The sequence below is a fragment of the Lepisosteus oculatus genome, chromosome 11, assembly GCF_040954835.1.
Source record: "Lepisosteus oculatus isolate fLepOcu1 chromosome 11, fLepOcu1.hap2, whole genome shotgun sequence".
NCBI classification, from domain to species: domain Eukaryota; kingdom Metazoa; phylum Chordata; class Actinopteri; order Semionotiformes; family Lepisosteidae; genus Lepisosteus; species Lepisosteus oculatus.
In genome coordinates, this window is record NC_090706.1 from 17,946,891 (window position 1) to 17,955,484 (window position 8,594).

The window sequence follows — 8,594 nt, forward strand, 5'->3', positions numbered from 1 at the left end:
CTTCAAAGAGCCACCCAACACCCCCAGCTCTCCTTCTGCCACTTGCTTGCTGCAGCCCTTATGATTTACACAATGGAAAATGTGTTGGATCGCACCACATTACAAATTCAAACCCATAACGCATAATGTTTGGGACTGAGGCCACAAAACATGCAGAGTCAATATTATACAAAAGCCTTTTTAAGACTCGGCAGCATCGACAACTCAAATCAGTAAAGCGCAGTGCCTTTTCATGGTTGGCACAAACCGCGGACATGTGAAAGTGGCCACACCTGTCCCCAGCCTATAACAAATGCCCTTGGGCACTCCTAAGACTCAATAGTTTCCAGTGTCCAACTCAGCCAACTCCATAAACAGTTCTACCAGTACATCTTCATTACAATGATGCTCATCCATGCACATAGGTTAAACCCCCCCACCCCACAGAATTAACTTCTCCACTGACATCCTCCCCCAGTGAACATGAGAGTATCCAGTCTCTAGGAGAACACATCTGCTTGGCGAAACTGGACATTGGAAATCAAATGATTTACAATTCGTCTCTGTCAATCATGGCTCTTGTATAATCCAGTTTTAATCTACTCAAAACATCCAGATCACTGCAGAATTACACAACCGCACATCCTCGTCCCACTAGAGGCTTCAAAACCCACTGTCATGAGGAAAAAAGTGCCAAGGAAAGAATCTGCTGATTTTTGGAGTCTTCAGTGTATGTCACGTAATTTAACAGCCCCTCCTACTTGCTCCAAGATATAACAGGATGCTCTGGGAAACAATTTTGTGATCTAACCCAGGGAAAGCATTTCAACCCTGGTACGTGGGGGGGGGGGGGGGGGCATTGAATGTCTGTTGGTTTTCAAAGTCTAGTTAAAACAGCAGCAATTGGAAGAAGCAGTTAAATTTGGTCCTGTCAATGCAGTAACCACAATATTTAGCTTGTTAAATAGCTGGGTTGGGGTGAAAACCTTCAAAATACATCAAGACTGGACACTCGTGGCCCAAAAGGAACAAAAACCATGCAATTTGAACAGATCAGGCTTAAAAGCAGCAGCCTAAATTCACACAAAAGCTAAAACAGAATTGTGTATTTGTAAGGGTATCTCACCAGCAATTGCCTCAACTTTCTTCAAGTAGCAAAGTAATCAGGTCGTGTGGCAGGCAGTTTCAGCACAGCCAACAAGAGGCAGATGCTCATACAAGAGCCTCGCAGACCTCCCCTCTACACTTACCAGACATGTGGAGCCCAAAAACACATGCTGGGAGAAACAGCTGAGAGCAGGCATTAGCAGATTCCAAGTGCTTAAAATGTTAAAATCCGTAACGTTAGAACTCCAGGCTTAAAACGGAGTTTTGCACTTTAAAAAAACAGAAATCAGACCGTTTTGAAATTATACTTTAAGTTAACTATGTTTCACAAGTAGTCATATCGGTTGCATTCAACCGAAAGGTTAACAATTCAATATCGGTCCACGAATGCTTTAAAATCGTGATCGAGGTTGTCACCGCACTGTGGCGTTGACCAATGAGCTTATGAATCGAGGTATCAAAAGGAGAATTTTAGAAACCCACGCACGTCTACTCAATCACTTCCAACTGTCACCCTCAGGAGCTGCACATGAATCTATTTCGTTTTGCCAGATGGTTAATTTACAAATGTATATAAAGCATATTTGTGGGGATTAATCTGGGGTTAAAGCGAGCTACACGATTTAATAATTGTGAAAAGAGACGCGCCCCCCTCGGGCACAAACAGCGGAGCACCCATCACCTCGCCGCCATCTTTTCCCCGAAAATACAAAGCAGACAAAGAGCATGGTGGTCTTTCCGGGCGATGAGGACGGCACACGCGTTCGCGAAGACACCCCAGTTGGAAAAGGGGGGCAATCAGGTCCGGCGGGCACCAATCCGGCCCGATTGAGGCCATCGCCATTAACGCACGCCCCCCCGTGTCTCTCTCCAGCTCCTCGTGTGGCACAAATGCCGAAGCCGCCATTTTGTTCAGAGCCGGAGCGCAGCCGAGCCCAGGGCAGCAGCGAGCTGCTACAGCTACACCGGCCGGGGGAGGAAAGACGCCGGCTGCAGGAACTAAACCGCACCGCCCAAGGCTTGCCGTCTGCAGAGCTGCGGACTGGACGGGTGTTTCATTAACCGACCCTTCTAATCTCGGCTCCACATCGTCGGGTTTTTTGCTGCAGAAAAAGGCCGTGATCTTAGAATACAAAAGTGTAGCTGCAGCAAAACCATGCCATTTTAGCCCACATCAAATTTACTGGATCCTATATGAGGGAAGGCAACCGGACAGATTAACCTTCGGTTGTTTTTCTACTATTTTGTAAGGATTGATAGATATGCACTAAGGTTTAGGTACCAATCAAAGGTTAAATAAAGTCACCGCGTCCCAGCACTCCCCAATCACAGGTAAACAAAGCGGTGAAAGTGTACGATATACCCGCGGGTTCTACATAAGCACTGGACACGTTCGCAAAGGGATTCAAACACACCAGTAAAGCATGAGATGTGTAAAATTCTAAAAAAAAATCATTTTGCATTCTCACCTTATCAACGAAAACCGCCGCGCCAGACGACCAACACTGAGGACAGCAGCCGTCCGCGTCACCCAGGGTCTCAACTGGTAGAGAGCGAGCCTACACGTCACCAAGGCAACAGCCAATCCGAGTAGCACGTTCGTCGCCGCAAGAGGACGTGACGTCAGTGAGATTTTACTACGGCTTCTTTTCAGAAAAAGATCAACCCAAACAGTACGGCCGAGCGTGTCTTTTATGGTTTATTTTCCCCTGGAATTACTTTAATGCTTTACATTAAAGAAAGATAACCGTTTATTTAATTGTCAACACTGGAGTTACAGGGAGCTAATCGTTGTTATTTCTTTCTTTAAAAATGGGGATCCATGTCGGTTTAGTAAAAATATAAAAACTTAGAATTTATGTGTAAGATTCCACACGAGCGTTTCTGGGTAGAAAACAGCTCTGTTGTCAGAATTGCACACCCCGTCGGGTTGAAATCTCTGGTCATAGAAAATTATATATTATCAGAGAGTTTTCAAACAGAAATACATTGCAACAAAATATTTCCCTACCACTTGCATTGGATCCTTCTACAAACAATGAAGATAGACTGCCTGAGTGATTGAATTATCTCATAAATTATATATTGGTGCCAAACTATAACAGAAGTTATTTAAATGGAGAAAGTGCTGTAAAAAAACGAGCTATAGAGTTCACAAGAGAAGGCAAATGTTTAAAAGAGGCTTGGGTAGTTCTAGGCCACTCTGGCACACCTCCACACTCTTCAGTTCAAATCAGCTCAACCAAGCAGTTAAGATCAGATGTGTAGTAAAAGACAGAGAAGCAAATTTCCCATCTCTACATCTGAACAGGGGATCTAGAGGGTCTGGATGAGGTTTTTATATAACCACCGTTATCAAGTGACCTGTAACCTTCAACCCTGTAACTCACCAGTGCTTCCAGTGTGTCAGAACAGGTAATAGGAGTGTCTGCTGGGCACCAGGTTCTGAACCAGAAAGTCAACTCCTTTTCAGGAGCTCTTTCCTCATAGCAATGCTCTCACCTCAACATAGACTGCAAACTACCAAACTAACAAGAGCATTTAAAATGAGCAGACCTGCCTGTGAACAGATCCAGTTTGTCAAATTAAATCCCAGTGCTGAGCTCTGTGCAGGATTGCTGATTATACACTGTAGCCTTGAGAGGAAGATATCTTCTGTTTATGTCTTTGGTAAGAGGTTTCACAGGGGGACAGATCCATGGTCCCAAACCTAACGTTGACAGATTCTCCTGACTGAGGTTTTTCAAAAGAAAGGACCAAGGTTCATCAGGAAGTGAATGGAGACACTAAAGAGTGGCGGCAGTTTCACTGTAGTTTAACACTTCAGGCACCTTTGCACTATTTATCAGAGTTTAGATGCTGCCCTGAACATAACCTCCTACCGACCTACTTGATACGTGTTGGTTTTGGGTCAATGAGCTATAGATTCGCAGTTCTGTGTGACACCAGTGGTCAGTCTGTAACACCCAACTCAAAGATGAGTCTTTGTGCATCCATTCGACATGAATACTGTACCCGAGTCGGAAAAAAAAACAGATCGAACATGCTTGCTGCTTTAAATGTTTTAGCATTCGTTTTATCTTGAATACAGTTTGAGTCGGTGAAAAAAGCGTCACTGCAGAGGAAACAGCGGAGTTGTAAACGGAGCAGACAGAGCACTAAGAAAACTTACAGTTCCAGCTTCCCAGCACCAGAGGGAGCCCTCTGGTGTTGGGAAGCTGGAACTGTAACACAGAGCAACAGGAGTACATTGTGAGCTGTTAACTGCTGCAAGAAAAGGACACAATAAGAAGTTTATTTTGAAATTTGCTCTTTACAAAAGAAAGTACGGTGTTAAACGTATGCAGTAGGTGCTCAAGAAGAGAAAACACAGTCAAGTTTTGGCCTGGCAACAGAAGACAACAATAGAAAAACATGTTTTTCCTTATTAAATATTTTAACAATTTAATCTAATAAGAGTAATGTTGAATGCGACCCCGCTTGTGTTTAAAGACAACACAACCTTTATGAGGTTTCTTTGATAACAGAAGTCTTGTTAGAAAAACACTGTTACCGTTTGTTAACTTTTCCCTCTTTGAGCATCAACTGTGTAATACTGGTTATTTATTTAGCATGTCTTTGAAAACAAATGGGTTTTAGTCATATTTCTCTGTCTTAATATTCAGCATAGAGAAGAGATTTTCTCCTCTATTTCACTGTATATTTCTACTACGACGTAATTTATACGGGAGCAAAGTGATTTATAGTTTGTGCAAAGCCCTAGGTGCGGATTAAGGGGGTTCTTAATTTCGCTGAGTAAATTATACCTTTTGTAATGATAATCGTCATCACCATATCGGATTTAGTCTTTCCTCATCTGCCTTCGAAAACACTTATATTCCCGGCCAGATCTCGTATCTCCCAGTTGTTGTTCATGTACGTAAAGCGCAGAGTTCAGGACCACGGAGAGATACATACAACCAGACTTTTTTAAAAAAACAGTGTAATCCAGTCATGTATGGAGAGATACATACAGCCACACTATTTTTAAAACCAGTGTAATCCAGTCAGCGTGACTCGGGAAAAGCTTGGAACGGCGTTTTTTAATCGTAATGTATCTCAAATTTACATTGACATTAGCGTAAGGCAGTCGACGAAGAGTTGAATCGAGTAGAACGGCAAACTCTTCTGCTTTTCCTCTACGACAAGGTCAAAACTCGAAAGAGGAGTTTTCGCTGTGCATTAGGAAAAGGTCTGTGGCCACGTCTCTCTTCAGCAGTGGGATGGTAGCCTGAGACTGCCGAGAGGGTTGATGTTCACTTTTAAAAATGTATTTTAAGTGATAAGGCAGTTTTATTTTTTAATGTGTTTCGCATGGTTACGCTGTGTTCGAGTGTTTTTCTTTTGCTATTACCAAAAGTAAAAAAAAAAAGTAGTCTCGAAGCACTCTTTCGTCTTTCGAAAAATATATAGAAAAATAAAAAATATTTATGATCAGTTTTCTTCTGCTCTTCGTTAGATGCACTGTTTTTTTCTTCATGTTGCGTGGTATTTCCCCCCGAAAGACACAGGAAAGACACTTCGCTTTAGCTGCCCCACTTGGCTAAGTGCCAGGTACGTTTAGCGCAAGAAACAGCTAAACGCCTCGTCGCCGAGACAGCAATTCAATTACGTTTCCGCGATTCCGTTTTTTTTTCTTCTGCTCATCACAAAATTCTATTTTCCGAAGAGAAAGCGTGTATATACATTAGTTGCGATGCCAACTATATCTGAGTCTGTTCTGACAAAACAAAGTAAACAATCAGGGAAGATAATGTGAATAAAGACACGCAGTTTCCCTGAAATGTTCTTTAGATCACAAACATTACCCTGAATGACTTTAGACATGCGTGTGTAACTCCTTTATTGTTTGAATGCCATTTTAACTATCAGTAAACTATACCTTTATTAACCTTTCGGAGATACCAGATCCCCTGTGTAAAGATTAAGATGGAATAACTAAAAGCATTTAATTGGTGAATAGTACAGGAAATGTTTGCTTTTAGAATTTTTATAAGTTAATTGTCTGTTTTTAACCTTATGGTAGTGGAAGAACTGAATTGAGTGTCATGGAAATATAACTATCAAGGAAGCCACAAGAGAGAGTTCTCACCTGAGTAAGGTCTTTATTTCAATATTACAATATTGGGAGCCCTGCTGCAACCAGTGCAACCAGAGCATAAGATGTTGCGCTGTAAAAAAGCTCAGCGCTTTGTCCCTTCTAAAACTTCCCCTTTCCCTAAGAGAAAACAGATTACATCATAAAGCGAGAGAAGAAGCACCACTAGATTTGTTATTCAAAGCTTATCAGTTACTTTCGGCTAATTCTAACGACCCAGACAGCATACCTGTATATTGTTTTGGTACATTGTCTTCTAAAGTAACCTAAACAGTGTACTTTGTTGATGCACTGTTTTCTAAAATTCTGCACGTACTGTAGCACAGCAATTACATCCTTGAAATATATTTTCTAAAAGCACCAATATATTTTTTGCAAAGCTCTCTACATTTTAAGAATCAATTTACTTATTAGATTTCCATTTCATGAGTGACGTTGAATATGGTTTTGTACTATCATTGTATTATTGTTGTATACGTTTCTGAACTTTTGATGTGTAGGAAAAAATATATATTCTGATGAGAAAAAGAAACACAGTATTTTCTGAAATGAGAACTCTATAGTTATATCTTATGTACTTTCACAAAAAGTTGTCAATTTGTTTTAAGCCCCCTGACCAGCAATACAGCTTGTGCAGTGAGGCATTGCAACTTGCCAATCACACGAAAGCTCGTTAGCTGCACTTTTACCCAACAAGGTCCAGGTGGAACAATGCCAGATCAGGTCACCTTTAAAAAGGCCTTAATTCAAAGCTTAGGTCACTGCAAGAAAAAGGCCACACTAAGTCAGTTTTCTGTGCATTTCATAATGCCTCAAATGTCACCAGAAGCAAGGGAGAAGGCCATTGACATGCTACAGGCAGGCATGTCATGTACCAACTGTACAAAATTTACATTGTGTATTAGGAAAATGTCCCGTTATTTATTTCAACAAAATGAGTCAGGCTGGAAATATTAAAACTTCACCTCAGATAACCCCCACTCTGATTGGCAAAAAGATCATCTGCTGATCCCCAAGAAGCAACATCAGCTACAGCCATTCTACCATGGGAACTCTTTGCAGTGATCAAGAACCTGCAGTGGTTATGTTTCATTCAGGCCTTAATTCAAAGCTTAGGTCACTGCAAGATAAAGGCCACACCTAGTCAGTTTTCTGTGCATTCCATAATTCCTCAATTGTCACCAGAAGCAAGGGAGAGGGCCATTGGCATGCTACAGGCAGGCATGTCATGTGCCAGCGTTGCCCGACCCTATGGAGTAAGCTGCATCCTGACTGCAGAGAAGGTTTCAGCAGACCAGCAGGACAGATGACCATCCAAGATCCGGTCACCCTCGAGTGACCACACCAGAGCAGGACCAACACATCAGACTGGTCCATCTGAGAGATCGTTCCAGATCTGCCACCCGTACAGCTGCTGAAACTGCCAGCAGACACAATGCTCGGACAGTGACACAGTGACAGGACAGTGAGGCTCCATGCTGCTGGCCTTCGAGCAAGGTGACCTGTCAGAGGCCCTCTGCTCATACCCGACTGGCTTGGGCCAGACAGAGGCTGCGATGGACTCGTCAGCAGTGGCATCAGGTCCTCTTCACGGATGAGTCGCTCTTCAGCCTGTTCCACTCAAACGGGAGGGCCAGAGTGTGGAGGAGGAGGTGTTGCATTTATTTTTTCCATCAGTATATACTCAAGCAATATTACAGTTAAAAATAAGATATTTCTTTCAAGCTACTTAAGATATTAGACTTTAACTGGAGACTCTATTGTCTTAACCCTAGTAAGTTTTTTACATTTCTATGTGAAAGAACTAAATACTACAAACATTTTAAAAGTGTAACAAAACTAGGAGCACAAATGACTGATTTTATATTGTTTTAAGGACAATTGACTAATAAACAATTTTTGCTTTCAAATTGTTTAAAGGTATTTTGAACGGATGTTTAATTTTGTTCATAGGACTGTGGGATGAGACAATGTTAAATTTATTCATTTTGGGACTATTTCTGTAAATCAATGAAAAACTGAATTAATTTGCCCATTTTAGTGGCAAAAGATAACTCTGAATTTTCTCTCCACAGGCATTTTCAAAAGGGCTAATAAAGTTGCTAATGCCAACTGAAACAACTAATAATGAAGACACCAAGTGTTAGGCTGGTCTACAGCTCAGAACACAAGGAATGGACCCTATGCAGGTTCCAAGGACATAAAGAACCAAAACAGTAAATGAAAGTAATCCAAGGCCAGGGTCAAAAGGTGAGCAGGGAGTCCAGAGCAACAAGGAGAAATCCAGAATCAACATCCAGGAACAATATCCAAAAAGTCAGAGTCAAGGGGCAGGCCAAAATGCAAAAACCAGGTAAGCAGTTACCAAAAA

The 8,594-nt window shown here is 41.8% G+C and overlaps 1 protein-coding gene across 1 annotated transcript in view; it reads right to left on the bottom strand.

Moving 5' to 3' along the window:
* ilf3b (interleukin enhancer binding factor 3b) overlaps nt 1-2,639 on the bottom strand; it is a 28,606-nt gene extending 25,967 nt beyond the window's left edge. The window contains exon 1 of the mRNA XM_015349149.2: nt 2,556-2,639. The gene's annotated coding sequence lies outside the window, so the exon portion shown is untranslated. The remainder of the gene's footprint in view (nt 1-2,555) is intronic.
* Nucleotides 2,640-8,594: the final 5,955 nt, after the last annotated feature.